Here is a 17,678-nt window from a genome sequence, read left to right on the forward strand (position 1 = left end):
GCTCAGAAGTGATTAATATACGTACACGCCTATTGCTTACCCTTCTAATGTAAGTTTGTCGCCCCCCCATCTAGCACTTTGCTAGCACGCTCTGCTGCGAGCGTGCCACGCTGCTGCCCGTCCCTAAGCTAGACCATGTGCCATCGATCGGAACAGGGGATAATCGGACGGCGCAACATTTGGAAAATATGGCGTGTGGGGTAGGATTTCCAATTTCAGTGTTCCCAGCCAAGTTTTAACGGGTTTGGAAACGTGTGGCCGAGCGTTGTCATGCTGTATAATCTCCTTTTCATGCCTCTCCACGTATTGCGGCCGCTTATCGCGCAGTGCTCGGCTCAATCGCATCAATTGAAGTAGATACCGATCGCCAGTGATGGTGATGGTTTCGCTTAGTTTTAACAGTTCATAATAAATAACACCAACATGGTAACACCAAATGCACAGTATAACCTTTGCAGCATGAATATTCGGCCGAGGCCACGATGTAGAAGTATGACCGGGAAGTCCCCATGACTTTCTTTTCTTTGGATTGCTGTAATGATTTCATTTTTCATCACTCGTCACGATGCGATGAAGACAACCCTTCCTTTTTTGCCGCTGGAGCAGTTGTTCACAGGCGAAAACTGACGTTCAACATCCCTTGGTTTTAACCCATAAGGAACCCAAGTCCCCTGTTTCTGAACCATTCCCGAAGTATGCAATCGCTTGGAAATGGATTGGCGGGTAACTCCTAATACTGGAGCGAGCTCTTCTTGCGTTTGACATGGATCCTCATTGAACAATGCCTCCAATTCAGCGTCTTCGAAGGTTTTTGGCCTTCCTTCACGCGGATGCCAGACGGTCGTCAACATTAAAATCACCGTCTTTGAAGAGACGGAGCCAATCTCGGCACGTTGTTTCACCTAAAGCAGCATCTCCGTAAACTTTTTGTAGCTTTCGATGCGATTCAGCTGCCGTTTTTTTCGAATGAAAGAGGAAAACCAACACTTCCCGCCAATGACGATTATTCGGCACAAAACCAGACATTTTCACAAAACCAAAAGTATATGACACCAAAAACAAAATCACTAATGTGTCGAAGCAGTTTGTTTACTATATGTCTAAGCTTGGTTTATGACGTTTAGGTTATGTTAGAATCAACTAGCACACACGGCTGGCGGCATCTATTTACAAACAGCGGGAACTTAGTTGCGCAACTAATATTTTCTCTAAATTTTAACCGTTACGTCGGGTACACTATTGAAATCTCGCGAACGATATTTTGTTTTACCGCTTAAATGGTCACTGAGCTTGCTTTTGAAGTATCCTCACAGAAAATAGTCCAAAAGTGTAAAATCCGGTCATATGCGGCGTAACAAAATCCTTCTGAAAACATGCCCGTGCACTGAAGATGAGAGTAGAAAATAATCGCCCAACATGTGCCGATAAGAGAAAGATTCGTCCACAGAAATTGGTTGACCTAGACGATTTTCAAAAAACCTACGGTCCACTTCTTGGCGATTCACACTAAAGCAACTGTGAAGTGGATGTCCTTTAGGTGACCAAAGGTGACAAATTTGCTGATTTGCATTTCCATTCAAATAAAAATGTTCTTCATCACCCAAAATATAGTGTTTACCAAACGAAATGATTCCCACAGTATCTTGCAGGAGTTTTCACGCAAATCGTTAGGCTTGAGCGGTTTCACAATTTTGAAGGAGTGAAGTCTAAGATCCTTCCACAATAGTACAATAGTTTTTGGAAGACCCAGGCTATTGTAATTAATATCATTTGTTCTCGACAACCAGCTGAGTCCCGGCTGTGGTCTTTTTGCCACCGAACTTATTGCCCAAGTCTACGACGAGCAGTCGCCCACGAATCATTGGTCTTGAAATACGTTTCGATTACGAAGGACGTCGCCCGTACTTTGCGTCATCGTAACTAAATATCCCATCCGAATAACGGAGCTAATGCGGTTCCCTCCCCACTCATACGTTCAGCGGTTAGGGAAACATTTTTAATTTGAAACTCAATTCTGCTAACGGACAGCAAATGCAATTTGGCAGTAGATTCATCAATTTCTTGCTATTCCTGATTAATCGTAATACATTGGCGGGTACGTCCTGCGCATTACTACAGGCTGAGTACCTCTCTACTTTAAGGGACATGTGTTGATGTTGCACCGAAAAATAGAATTTCCTTTTTCCCCAAAGGAGTTGGCCTCAGAGCCCATCTTAGCTAAGAAGTCAGAGGTCTCGTTACCCACGATACCCACTTGTCCCGGAACCCATGTTAGCATCGGGCTCATTTTCAGAGTTTGACCACAACTGAGCCTCTGGTAGCACTACACTGTATCTCTTTTCAAGTACGACTCTTGATGGCATGGAGTCAAGGGGCATGGAGAGAATCGTTGGACCGAAGTCCATGCCTTCTTTGTGTCCAATGCCAAACAGGGGCCGTACCAGTTCCCATTGTGTTACAGCCTGCAGATGGCCTTCAAGGCCTCTCCTTGGATGAAAGCAGCAAGTGGTGTCAAACCAATCAGAGCATCTAATGCCGGGCTTGAAGTAATCGGAAAAGCTCCGGTGCAACAGATGGCCACAGTGCGTTGTAGTCCCGATAAGGTCCTCCTGACTCCCACGAGAGAGAGTCTACTCATCCAGACCACTGATGCATAGGTGATAATGGGTCTTATCATAGCCGTGTAGATCCATAGGACCTTGCTAGGAGAAAGACTCCACGTTTTCCCAAAGACTATTTTGCACCAGCCAGAAGGCTGTCAGTGCCTTGGAAGTTTTTGTTCCAACGTCTGACTTCGAAAGAAGTTTGCTATCGAGGATTACTCCAAGATATTTGATTTCCAAGGATAGCTGGATTGTGACTCCTTTTAGCTTAGGCAGAACGAGTCGATCAAGTTTTCTCCTTCTGGTAAAGAGGCCAATACCAGTTTTGGGGGTGTTTGCCGTTAGCCCATTCGCACAGCACCAAGTGTCAATTAGCTTGAAAACAAACTGTGTCAAATATGGAATGCCCTACAAGTTTGATGTTTGCCACTACCCGCTGAGGGGAGATCGCTCTAAGAAACCACTTTTTGTTATTTTATAACCGCAAAACCAATCTCTCTTTCTATTATACCAAAGTAGTCTAGGATCTACTGCCGATATGTCTATGGATTATGCACAAGCACACTCGCCTTCAGCAGCTACTATGGCTCTGATAAGTTCATAAAAATTTATTGCGGAGATTGCTTACTAAAAAACAAAAACAACAAGCATAGAAACATATTAAATAATTACTGAAAACACATAAAAATCCAAAATGTTCGTATATAAAATTTAAAATAAGCGTAAAAGCTTTAAAGTCTATAAATAAATAATTAGTTTCAACTAATATTGGCTTTATACCCATAGAGAGGAATAAAAAAAATTGCTGCTTACGAAATTGTAATAAAACGTATACTAGACACCCAAACAGAGAACAGCAGCATTGAATTAAAAATAGCAATTAAAGTGGAAAACAAACCGACCCCTTCTAGTTCGCTACACTCGCTAACAAATCCATCGCAATATTAAACAAAAGCAAATCTGCTCACCAACACCAAACAAAACGAAATTATCAACGATCTATCCATTAAAATTTTGCTGCAGAAATTACTGTTTCAAATCATCAATAAAAATATTGACCACATAAATAAAAGATCATAATATTTTACAGCTTTGCGAGTTAACAAAAAAAAAGAAACAAAAACAAACGTAAAGCAGAAAAAACAAAGCAACGCAAACCTACAGCCGCGCAGAAGCGAAAGAGATAAAAACGAATAAATCAACAACTCTTGGACGCAAAGCAATTAAAAGAAGGCAAAAAGGCAAAAAGGTACACTGACAAAGCGGATTTATTAGCGCGGTAAGTTGCTTGAGCGTTTATTTATACACTACTAAGCGAGCATAGCCAATTATTGACTTCCTTCAACAAAAAGTATTCTTAATAAACTTGGCTATTCAAGCATTACATGCGCACACACACATATAACTCGCTTACACATACACACACACATACATACCCACATAAATAGCAAACTGAAGACATTAATGGCTGCTTTTGTGTTTGGTGTCATCGCTCCGAAAGAATTCAGCCCGCAGTTATGACAAAAGCCTATGGCAAAAAATTTATTCTCATGCCATTTTTAAGAATTTAAGGTGGCCCCAAGCAAACAAACAGCACTCACACATGAGCAACTGTTTTGTGGTGTGTGGCGTAGTGAATACTAAAGCTAATTTAGCGCAATAACAGATATCCGCTAGAGCCAAAAACATAGAACGTAAATTCTAAAGTTTGGCGCGCTCCGTAATCAACTCTAAATAGCAGTCTATGCCACTAACCTTGCTTGGAAATCTCGCTACTGTGGGCTTTTCTATATTAGTCAAAAAATTTCAATATCAACACATTACCGGATTGACTAGTTCGCTTTGAAGCTTCAGGTGCCGCGTTGACATTCAACTGATTCTGGGTGTTCATTAAATTATTACTTTTTTGTTTATTGTGAATTTTTTTCAAACAAGGAAATCCATATTTACAAAAAATTTATGACTTTTTCATTGAGTTTGACAATAGATTATCGTCAACTTTTCCAAAAATTGTTGGAGTATTTAATTTATGCATTAATACGGAGCCCCAACCAATAAGCTATGAGGGTGCGACGGTAACTCTCAGCTGAGCTTTGTTCTTGGCTACTGAAGGAATTACAGCAAACGAGGTCGCCATTAGCAAACATTTCTTAAGTGAAAGAGAACTTATATGCTGATACTAAGTCTGAAAATTCATATAAACTAAATTTGGGCTATAAATATTTAACAACCATTTTCCTTGCTTTTTCACTTGAAGAGAAACTATTTTCTACGAAAAGAAAAATTATTTTGACGAATTTCGATTAAAGTGGTTTCTATTCGCCCATATGAACGTAGATTTGTATAATGGTTGCCCTGGTACCCTGGCAATATTAATTGATCGATGTACTTTCCAATTGTTTTTTTTTTTGGAATTCCAAATTTCAATAACCCGGGTATGGTATAACAATAATTACCATATTTCTACCGTGTTTATTTTTTTTTTTGGTACCACAAATAAATTCTCAAGTTATGAATGCAAACAAAACGAAATGTAAGGAAAATTAATTAATTATTTTTAAAAGCAGCAACAAAAAGACTAAAAACAGTATCCGATTCGTTAAGCTATCGAAGAGCATCATCGAAATGCAGTAGAAAGGCAATGAAAGTGGTTGACAGGCACTCGTTTTCTTGTAAAAGCAAAAAAACAAAAACAATGCCGCAAGGAAAAGGTTAAAGAAATGTCGGCAGGCTGGGCGTGTATGCACACAAAGAAGCTCTGGATGACAAGACACAGCATCAGCTCCACTGCGGCATCGATTTCCAAAATTAAACAGCAACAGAGAAAACAAGAAATAACAGAGAACAGGCGATGGAAGATAAAATTAAAAAGAAGGCTGGCTTATCAGCCCAAATTGAAGGCGCGTGGGAATTATTAAAGTATATAAATTGTTGTAAAATAAAAAAAAATAAAAAAAAAATTTTTCAATTTTTATTCACTTAACATTTTTCGGCATTTGCGTGTCTGGATTTTCATTCAACATTTGTTTACTTTAATTAACATGCAACTAGGAAGTAATGAACTCAAACTTGGCATTGTTAATTATGACCTAATTTACATACAGATGAGGTGTACCGATGAGTTGGTATGTACGAATGTGCACTACAGTTCGAGAAGAAACGAACGCGTGCCGAGTGAGTAGATAAGTGAAGAATGAGATCCACTTGCTGTATTCTGTTTATTGGATCGTTAGTTATCGAAAAAAAATCCAGCTCTTCTAAAGTCCATAAAGTGTATAAGATATAAAGATGAAAAGATGAAAAAAATAATAATAATAATTTTGCATCAATCCGAAATGAAATTAAAAATGAACGTAGAAACAAATTCTCGTAAAATGAAATGTTCTCACAAGATCGATAAGGAATTGTTAAATAACGACATTTTTGTGCGTAAATCTTATAAATAAATAAATAATTAATTGGCACATACATTTCTAAAGGGGTTTTCAATAACAGGCGTTATTTTGAATATCCCGCTATTTCGATAGATGTCACGTTTGAAGCTGTTATTTTTTGATATTTGTCAAGCAGAAACTACGCCATTAATAAAAATAGAACGATACACGCTTCAACAACGCATTGCAATTATTAAAATTCACTATAAAAATGGAGAAAATTTGGCAGAGACGGTTCGTAAAACTCGAAAATTTTTGGGCCATCGTGAAGCAGCTTGTCGGACCGCAACACAGAAATTGGTGAAAAAATTCGAGCTGTTGGGACAAGTTAGTGATGTGAAGAATAAAACCCGTGCACTTCGTTCAAGAACAGCCGAAAATATTGCTATTGTAGCCGAAAGTGTTGAAGACAACTCAGGTTTGTCCATTCCTCGTCGTTTCTTGGACGTTAGGCATTCCACAAACGTCATCACACCGTATTTTGGATAAAGATTAGGGTCTTAAAGTTTATAAAGTCTAGTTAGCACAAGAACTCAAGCCGGTCGATCATCAACAACGTCATGTCTTTGCTGATTTGGTAGTTGAAATGTATGAAAATGATCCGGAATTCCATCGAAAAATGATCCTGAGTGATGAGGCCCATTTCTACCTTGATGGCTTCGTCAACAAGCAAAATTGTCGGATCTGGGGCTCAGAAAATCCAAGAGTTATTGTTGAAAAGCCTCTCTATCCTCGACGTGTGACTGTTTGATGCGGATTAAGGTCCGGCGGAGTCATTGGACCTTACTTTATCGAAAATGAAGCTGGAGCAACAGTTACGGTGATGGATTGCGCGATCGCGAGATGATTAACCATTTTTTATGGCCGGAATTAGATGGTATTGGTTTGGACAACGTTTATTTTCAACAATACGGCGCTAAATGCCACACTAGCAACAAAAATAACACCTCTTATTGGAAAACCCTATATTAGGTGTTATAGAGAAGTTTAAAGTTCACTTCAAGTTAAAGAGAATTTATTTAATTCAATATCATCTTTGAAAAATTTTAACGAAAAATATATTTGACCTAACAGCTGGGCTATAAAGCTAGAAATTTTCCTTGGAAACTTTACAACAGTTTAATTCTACGAATAGTACAATGTCTGCAACCAGAAAATTATAACTTCGCTTGGTCGACACAAAAAAGAAAAAAAAAATTAAATACAAAAATATTGCCCGTTTAAGCGCTTCCATTGTACATTAAAATTTTATTATCTTTTGAATATTTCGTACATTGAATACCCGACTGCCTATTTTGTACAAACAAGTTTTCTCATTTCGCTAACAGCATCAACACTCAGTCCGTGCCCATCATTCGTCTGTCACCCAATGGCTAAACTGTAAGGTAAATATTTGTTTACTCCATTAATACCCATACATAGGCAAGCACACAAATATTTAGGTCGCACAAAAGACGTTCTAAAAGGTTAGAGTAATTTGTTGTTCAACAAATATACGGAAGGTCCACTTAAGCGTGGAAACAAACTGAAGTTGCCGAAGCAAACCTAACACCAGACAGCAAATACATAAAAATAGGAGTAGAACAAACATTGCAATTACAGTTTACCTATACAAAAGTTACAACAATTCTAAAGAGTGACAACAACACTTTTGTGCAGTTATTCAGACAGTCGGTCACCTGAGCAGTAAAATAGAAACTATTTTCAAAAGTCATAAGAAACAAAGTGAAAAAAGGTGACTAAAAAGTGAAGAGTTGGGCGAAGCGGTCAACAATTTGTTGCGCGGTAGTATTTTTTTTTTTTTTTTTTTTTTCATTTCTAAGGTTAGGAAAATATGCGCCTCGCGCGGTGTGATGAAATCGTATAAATAAATACAAACATACATATTTACTAATACAATTTTCTCATTAGCAAGAGGCTTCTGCCACAGAATTGGGCTGTTAAAAAGAGCTAACCTTTTTTACGCGTCTGCATACACATACATACATATTATATGTACAAATGCCGTGTTGTAATTGAGCTGCATACTTGTTTTGCTTTCTTTTCAGCTAAATAACTTTTAAAATGTCAATTTCTCCAACAGTCACTCAAAAATTTCATGCAAATTTCTATGAAACAATTTTCTTTTAATTTTTTGTTTAACTTCTTAAATTACTTTCATACTGCTTCGAGAGCACCATAACTTTTCACCAAAAAATAATTGATCCTTTGGGTTTTGCGCTCGCTTGTAGAGCACACACCTGCATTAAAAGCTAATTTAAGCTTCTGGTTGCTAAAGAGCGAACAATAGTTGCCAATTGTGTTGAATGCGCTTCATAAAAACAAGTAGCGACAACCATTAAATGCCATTAAATTTAATAGCCAAAAGCGGAAAAGGTTTCCCTTCGCTAATATACACATGACAAACACTTATGTGTTTAAGAGGGTCACTTTTTATATTGTGGGCTTAAAATGTATAAAGAATTTTAAGTTGAGAGTATATTGAAGGGAAATAGCAATAGTATTTTTCTCTGTCTGTTTGATAATCTGTCTAATTTGCTGGGCAAAACATCGTACATTTAGCTATCCATAGGAAGGCAAGTATTTCTGGCGGCCCTATGTGCCAACTTGGAATATTTAGGGTATTTCCGTCAATTACGAGCAAAACCTGATGGCATTTATGTCTGCGCGCTGAAATTTTGTGAAAAATATTTTTATAGAATATTTTAGTCCTTTTGAACCTTTCTTAAGGCAGTTATTAAATTTATCCATAAAATGGATAGGTGGGTATTGGGAATGTTTTACAAAACTGATTCTCATGAAATTCTGTTCTCATCTATAAGTAGTTATCAGAAATCATTTCAATCAGAAATCTGCTTATGACACTTTTTAAACGTAAAATAAAAATTTTGTACGACCAAAAGTTCAAAAATTTGATCCACTGTAAAAACAAATGGAGGCTTCGCTGGACTGCAACTTTTTCTCCAAAAATGGCATGCTTAAGACTTACTTTCTAAATTATATGGTCACTTTTCTAAACGAAAAATCCTAATCTGCTGTACTGTTTAATAAAAAAAAGACATTATCATTACAAAAAAATGCATTGTTTTCCTTTTGCATTTTTTACACCTCATTTAACTCCTTCGGTATTCCTCCTTTATGATGAACACTTTTGCATACGCTTGGACTATTTGCCAAACCTTTTGCTTCATTTTAGTTCAAAGTCAGGAGATGCCTGAACTCATCGAATGACTTCTTCTGCGATATGCAACAAAAACACGTTGCCCAGTTGCAGTTGTCTGTGATTTACGAGATTTAAACTGTTTTACTGGCCACCAAATATTTATTTGTCGTACTTTTACTTGGCCTATTAACTCGATGTTGGACCGTCAAAATATTACAAACATATTGTTGTTACTGCTGTAGTAATTACATACAGCCCCCGAAAAATATATAGCACTTCAATATTTTGACAAATTTCGGTTTTTCATTTATTTATTTCTTAATTTATTATACATAATTTTTTTATGAAAAACTATTTTATAATATAAAAATGTTATTTATTATATGATAAAGACTTTATTGAACTTACAAAAGTTTGCTAAAGATTTAAACTTTTGAAAAGATTTATAAAAAATTGAAAAATTTTCATCCAAATTCCAAACTGTTTTTATTAGGATTAAAAAAAATAAAAATGGGTACGCAGTTTCATGGCACATCAACTTTTAGTTTATTAAAGTGTAAGTTTGAAGGGGCTTCAAATTCGATTTAACTTTGATACCCTTTTTCTCGGACGGTGTTGCCTAATTTATCCATATAAAAAATCCGAGTTTTTTTTTATATGGAGAAAATAGTTAACAACGCCAAGAGTGAGAATCCAATCAGCGAGATTAGGATTAAGGGACTCAAAATTCCATTTAATCTTTGATACCTTTTTTCTCTGACGACATTAACTATCTTCTCCATATAAAAAAATTCGTGGATTTTTATATGGCGAAATTAGGCAACACCGCCAAGAATACAATTCAATCAACGAGACTTTCTAGCGACTTTAAACTTTCACTTCAGTATTCTAAAATTTAATGGGCTATACAATTGTGCAGCCATGGTTTTTTTTTATTCTGATCAAAAAGTTGGATTTATATGGTTTTCTGTTAGGCACAAAAAAATTGTGAACATTATAAAAAGAGCATAAATATTCCAAAACAAGAGTCAAATCTGCTCAAAATGTTGAGGTGCCATAATTTTCTCGCGGGTTGTAGAACAAAACCCCTATATTTCTGAGAAATGCTAATTTTTTTATCGAATTCCTGGCCGTTTAGATCTCATAGAAAGAATTGTCGGCGGAAGTTGCATATAAATGTTTGATATTTCGGTGAAAGATCATAATTTATTGGTTCAAAAGTAAAATCCACTAAAGTTAAATAGCTGTTTGTTAAAAGTCCACAGATTGATTTAAATCAATGTGAGAGAGCTTACATTGTGTTGGTGAAGAATTTTCCATCCTTGGCGATAGGGTTTCCTCATTTCAACGGCATATAAATGATGCTGTTTTATTCATAACTAAGGACTACAAAGTGCTAATGGCAATGTGACCATATGATCAGTTTTTCAAAAAACAACCAAAGGTCTATATTTCGAGCAGCTTAATATTTTTGCTGTTTTTGTTCGTTTTGGAACACTTCTAGCTACGCTTTGTTGTTTGGATTTAGACTCAGATACATAAATCCCTGCTTTGTTTTTAATTAACGATTTTTAAAGCACCGGAAAGGGGTCGGCATATCTGGTATATTTCAGAGATAAAAAAACTATTTACTTACGTCTGTCTACAACAAGACTTGCAACACAAAATGAAGAATACGTTCGGCCAAATACCTTATAAGGGTTGTGGGTAATGAATGAGGTCTTAGCACTAAATACTGAGAGTAGAATCTGCATTGAGAACCATGAGAAATCATCAAATAAAATTTTTTAGCACTCAGCTTCATATATTTTAATAAAAAATCAAAAATTTCAAATTTCAAATATTTTAAATTTCTTCTTTTTTCGCTGCTACACAACTTCCGAATTACTTCAAATGGGCCCAAATCAGTGATGAAAAAAATCTAAACATTTCCATTCCAGCGCTTAACAGTACAAATAGATACTTTCCTAGCCTCACAACACAAATAGTCACCCTAGTGTTCGATCATAGTGCAGTGGCTGTAGCAAACAAAATATTTTAGCAACAAATGTGAATTGGCAAGAAATGACAATTTAATAGTTGCCTTAATTTTATTGCTTGGGGTTTTAATGGCTGTCATTTACAAGTACTTTAGCTCATTTTAAACGCTACTACAACAAAATCACTGAAAAAAAGGCTTGGGAAAAAATCATTTATGCTAAAACGCATTTCTTTTGCAAATACCCACGCGCCTGTACCTTTACGCGAAATTCGCAGCTGCACTGCTGGTCAGACCTCATAAAAAAATATAAACGCATAATTCAGCACTTTTTGTTGTTTGTTTTGTTTTTGGTATGAAAAATGCGCGAAAACTGGTTGTGCTACAAGGCTTGTACATTTTTTCAGATATTTTCGAAAATTATAGCCACAGGCAGGAGATGTGCCAAAGTTAAGCGTAAGCGAGTCCACTGTCCACTACACTTGTTCGAAGAGGAGTGTTGTTGTATTTGTCGAAGCTGCGCTTTGGTAATTTTTATTTTTATTTCTGTTTATTTAATTTTTTCTTATTTTGCTGCAATGAAATTACTTTGAAGTACGTTTTTTTTTGTTGTCAATGAAATCACTTGAAAAATTCCACAGCGAAATGACGGCGCAACGCAAAAACGCAAAAGTTTAAATAAACCATGGCCATAAAGCGAAAATTAAGTCAATAAAATAAAATCGAAAAACAATAAAAGCAGGAGCAAAGATATTTAAGGCAATTACGTACATACACGCATATAAACAACCACAAAAGTACTCAATAGTGACGGCGATTCCCGTCACCGCCCCCGCCAACGCCACCATTGCCATCGTGAACGCCGCCACCAGCAGAATCGCATGCGCAGACTAAACTAGTTTATCAACGCAGCCAACATTCCTCAAGTTTGGCAGCTGAATTGACTGTAGTTGGCGGTCGAATGCGAAAATAACCGGCTGCGTGGGGGGAAGTGACGTTGGGGGCACGCGAGTGCCTATATGCATAAGTAAATATATCTCGGTATAGGTGCACAATGACGCGACTTCAACAATGCCGTGCTGAAGTAGTTGAAATTCCCATATAGGGGAGTGTTGTCGTACAGCGAGATACATACATGCACACACACTCACATATACCCATACATAGCTACCATATATGTTCAACAAAAAACCCAGTTTTTTAGCCAAAAACTACTTTAAAGCCTCAATGACCACTTTGGCTAGGCCACCTTCTTCTACTTGTTCGTGTACTATCACCTCACACTCCTGCATTGCGTTGCACTTTTGGTTGGCTCTTGTTCAGGTATTTTATTTGGTATTTGTTATTTGTTATTTGCTGTTCATTTGCTAATAAACGAGTGTTTTATTTTGAGCCTTTTTTGCTTCAACTTGTTTACAATGATTTGTTTTTTGTTTTGCCGTAATTCGAAATTTCATTAGTGACTTAACCGTTGATTTGTTTACATTTGAATATCAGCAGATTATGTGGGGGTGCAATTCCAGAGAGGTACTTTTTAATTACGTAAACTCAAGGAATTGCATAAATTTTGTCCTCTTCAGAACGTACACTCTTTTACTGTTAATTACCCACTGCAAAATAAATAGTTATACTTAAATATAATTACAAATAATTACATATAAATATACACAATAGTGAAACTATTGATTTGGCAAGCACTGAGAGCAAGTTATCAAAAAATTGAATGTTATTTGCATTGGTATTATAAAGAAAAATCTAAGTAAACTAGATGATTTCTTTTGAACAAAGAATAATTGAATTATTGATGGGTTAATCTGTAGAATGACCCGTGAAAGACATTTATCCGGTGAAGAGCGTGGTGTGATTAAAGGGCTAAGCGAAAGTGGCAAAATTATGTATGAAATTTCCGCTAGAGTAAATCGGCATAGGAATACCATCAGCAACTTTCTTAAAAATCCAAAAACATATGGTCAACTCAACCGAAGCGGCAGATCAACTAACATCGACAGCACATGCAAACGAGAAATTCGTCGTCTGGCTGCTCAAAAAGAAATGTCTTCCAAGAAAATCAAACACCATTTAAGTCCTAAGGTCACCGATAGACGCATACATCAAATTTTGTTCGAAGACGGAACACTTAAATATTGTTTGCGGGAGCCGGTATTAAGACTATTGGCACGCCACATTAAGGCTCCTTTTAACATTTGCCGGAAAATATAAATTTTGGACTAACGAATTCCGAAACGTTCTATTTTCGGACGAAAAGAAGTTCAACTCAGATGGTTCAGATGGTTGCCAGAAATATTGGCGGGACCTTAGGCAACCACCGCAAGCGCGCCATAAGCGGAACCACGGTGGCTGGTCTTTGATGATTTGTGCCGCTTTCGGACATGGTGGAAAGTTTACAATTTGTTTTATTCCGACAAGAACCAATGCAGAATTCTATGTTGAAATATTGGAGGATGTTCCCATTGAGTTTGCGGGAAACATGTATGGAGATGACTTTTGTATGGAGCAAGACAACGCCCCAATCCACATGGCTCGTTTAACTAAGGCCTTCCTATCGTCAAGAAAAATTTCAGTTCAGGATTGGCCAGCACTAAGTCCCGATTTAAACTCAATTAACGACCTCTGGGGAATATTCTCGGCCCTTTTTTATAAAAATGGTCGGTAGTTTGAGACAATCAAAGATCTGAAAGGTGCTTTAGTGGAAGAGTGGGATAAGATAGGTGATTCCATTCTTCAAAACTGCGTAAGCGTATAAATGATGTTCTTTCTTAAAATGAAAAAACATATTAATTATTAAAAAATCGAAAGTTATAGAAACGTTGAAAAAAAGTGTAAAGAGAGGCCAAATATATATATAATATACTTATTCCATATGAAGCTAATTTAATTTCTTTTTTAATTTAATAAGTTAGTCAAGTTGAATTTTTGTTGTATAATTTTTTGTTCCTATTTTTCCTAAATATATATTAAAATTATTGGTTGAACCTTTCTCCTGCTTTTTTATAGTTTTTCATTTAAAAATACCCTTGCACATATACTTATTTCTGTGAGGTATGTATTAGAAAAGGAAAAATGATGTTTCTTGAGGACATGAGTCAAAACTTGATTGATGTAAACGCCGATTAATTATTCATTACTTACCACTCTAAATTCAACCCTACCTGGTAGCCAAAAGGTGACCAGTCGGAACACTAAAAGGCTAAACGCGAACAGCAAAAGTAAAAATACTGCAGACGTGAAACTGTGCAAGCAGCTCAAAAGGGCCAATGGTCAATCTATATACTTCTGTTTAGTTTATAGCTTGTTGAATTATATACTAAATTAAACTATGAACATAAACAATAACTCCATTTGTGGAACAACATCAAGACGCACGCCACAAATAAGAGGAGGAGCTCGGCCAAACACCCAGAAAGGGTGTACGCACCAATTATATACAATATATATATATTAGGGCGGGTCGATTTAAAAATCGCTCATTGCTCTGTGAAAATCGTATTCTAGGGATCAAAATAAGAAACTTTGCCGAAGAAACCATACCTCTAAAACGAATTCTGATGTCCCCCAATTTGGGTCTTTACAAGTAGCAACGTAAAAAGGGAGTAGTACACGTAAGCTTTTTTGCAGAATATTAAAAATGATACGATCTAATAGAGAATTAAATCTAAAGAGCCAAAAACAACATTAAACATGAAGGACAGTGAAAGTACAGTTCTCCTAGCTTCTAAGGCCTTAAGGTTTATTAATAGCAAGCGAGAGTTATAAGAAGACGCCGGTTCAGGTAAATTCTAAGATTACAAAGCACATTTAGAAAGTCATTCTGATGCGATTAATAAAATTACTGTGAGATGATCTCCAAACGAACGTAGCTTATGCCAAATTGAAACGAGCGAAAAAGGTATATAAATACTGTAGGAGTTGAAGTGTAGACGGGTCAGAAACTGTGACAGTTCCGTCTAATAGCCTACCAATATAACTATTAAATGCGAAATTCAATGAAAGAGTAATGCCAGGGTTTTTTTTTATTCTTTTATTTATCAATTAAAGTACAACTCAAACAGATTACTAATATGGAAGCTTAAATATAATATGTTTAGTAAACAATACGGTGAGATACATAAGTTTTGACTTAAGTAAAACTTAAATGTAATTTATTTAATTTTTAATTATTTATTTAATCACTTAAATTAAAATTATTTATCTAATTACGTAAACATAGTAATTTTTTCAACAGGTGGCAACACTCTTAAAAAATATTTTCGAGATTAAGCTCTGTTAGAAATTTTTTATTTGCCACCTATATTCTTAAATTTCATTTATTTGATTATTTACTCTTCAACTTTATTTTTCATGTTGTAAGGTTATTTTACCTTTATATAACCGAAAAAGAAAACGCACGTTTCCACTGCTCGGTTGCTGTATTTCAACTAACTGTACATATTAAAACTAAGAATAACGGCTGAACCAAAATGTACATGGCCAACTATGATTCTTACAATCATTGTTTGCTGTGATTCTTATAATCATGGGTTGCTATGATTCTTACAATTCTCCCTCTCAACCAATAAATTACATTTTTCGAAATTTTCCGTATTTTAATATTTTCATTACGACAAAACTGTAATAATAATATTGCTACTTTTGAGTACATTTTAATTACATTGTAAGCTTTAGCAATTTACATCCATTGTTATGTTTCAATTTCTTTAAAAATTTAGTCATTATATCTGCTGCATTTGCATCAGAATTTACAAAATGTACCTCGATTTCGCCCTTTTCAAACAACTCACGGACATAATGAAATCTTAAATCTATGTGTTTACTGCGCTTGTGCATCATCGGGTTCTTCAGCAAAAATTGTGCACTTTGATTATCGCAATGCATGTTCGTAGGTTCATTTACGTATTCTTCATACCCCATTTCACGCAACAACGCTCGAAGAAAAACAACATCTTTTGCGCCTTGACATAGAGCTATATATTCTGCCTCCATTGTACTGAGGGCAACGATAGACTGCTTTTTTGATTCCCAAGAAACCAGACCATCAGACATGAATACTACGTAACCGCTGTATGACTTGCGATCAGATACGTCACCAGCCCAGTCGGAATCTGTGTAGCACACCAAATTTTCGCCTGTACATAAATAAGTAATTTTCGCTGCTGAACTCTGCTTCAAATATCGTAACACGTGCTTCGCAGCTTTAAAATGTTCTTCATGTGGGTGATTATTAAATTGTGATAATTTAGATACAACATGGGCGATATCTGGCCTAGATATTACCGCCAGGTACATCAACCCTCCGATTAAACTTTGGTATCGCATCGCGTCAATATCTTTACACTGCTTCTCACACTTCTTGAGTACCGTGCCATCAACCCAAGGTGTAGTTGCCGACTTGCATGAGTCCATTCCCCATGTTTTAAGAAGTTGATTCACATAATGTTCTTGATGAATTGATATTGCGCCAGTAGATGCATCTCTCTCTATTTCCATACCTAAATAAAACGATACCGGCCCTTTATCTACAGCTTCAACAAACTCATTTAGCTGCTTTAAAATAATTTTCGTCTGCCCTGCATTAGAGCAAGCTAACAGCATATCATCCACGTACAAACCAATAAGACACATGGAACTATACTCCCTCTTAAAATATACACAACTATCCGCTTGACATCTTTTGAAGCCCATAGTCGTGAGGATTTCGGAGATCTTTTTGTTCCACTCGCGGCCTGCCTGTTTAAGACCGTAGATGGGTTTAATTAATTTGCACACCTTATTGGGGTATCTTGAACTTTCAAACGCTAATGGTTGTACCATGAAGACGTCTTCGTTTAAATCACCATTTAAATAAGCTGATACTACATCGACATGATTAACCATCAGTTGGTACTTCGCTGCTAAAGCCAACACCAATCGAATGGTCGAATGTCGTACAACAGGTGCGTAAGTCTCGGTGTAATCAATGTTGCGCCTTTGGGAGCACCCCTGAGCTACCAATCTCGCTTTGTACTTTTCGATACGCCCACATGGTTTTCGCTTCTTGGTGAACACCCACCTACAACCAATGACGTTTTTATGTTTTGGTCGGTCCCCCAACACCCACGTATTATTTTTAGTAAGCGAATCGAACTCTATTTGCATAGCTTCCTCCCAATATTCACGTTCTGGCGAAGACAAAGCTTCTTCTACAGTTTCAGGACTCTCAGCAATGTAATTTAAAACCTCTACCTCATTATACCGTCTTTTTGGTCTACCAACAGTACCTGTTCGTAATAATTTTGGTCTTCCTCGACCTCTTTTAAATATTTTCGAAGCTAAGCACTTCTACATCTTTTTCATTTGGCACCTGTATTGTTACATTTCGTTTATTTCATTATTTATTCCTCAACTTAGTTTTTGAAATAGGTGGTACCCTTTTTAAAAAATATTTTCGAAATTTGACACCTATATTGTAATATTTGAGTGAATTTACTAATTCTATTTAATTT

The 17,678-nt window shown here is 36.4% G+C and overlaps 1 protein-coding gene across 5 annotated transcripts in view; it reads left to right on the forward strand.

The window, feature by feature from the left end:
- LOC128855925 (chaoptin) overlaps positions 1-17,678 on the forward strand; it is a 65,945-nt gene that overhangs the window by 4,161 nt on the left and 44,106 nt on the right. For 3 of the 5 annotated variants that reach the window (XM_054091171.1, XM_054091172.1, XM_054091175.1), the window contains exon 2: positions 3,694-3,882. The gene's annotated coding sequence lies outside the window, so the exon portion shown is untranslated. Of the gene's footprint in view, positions 1-2,311; positions 3,883-17,678 lie in introns of those variants that run through there. The other 2 variants (XM_054091173.1, XM_054091174.1) reach the window with 2 other exon arrangements.

Source organism: Anastrepha ludens, chromosome 2 (assembly GCF_028408465.1).
Source record: "Anastrepha ludens isolate Willacy chromosome 2, idAnaLude1.1, whole genome shotgun sequence".
Taxonomy (NCBI): domain Eukaryota; kingdom Metazoa; phylum Arthropoda; class Insecta; order Diptera; family Tephritidae; genus Anastrepha; species Anastrepha ludens.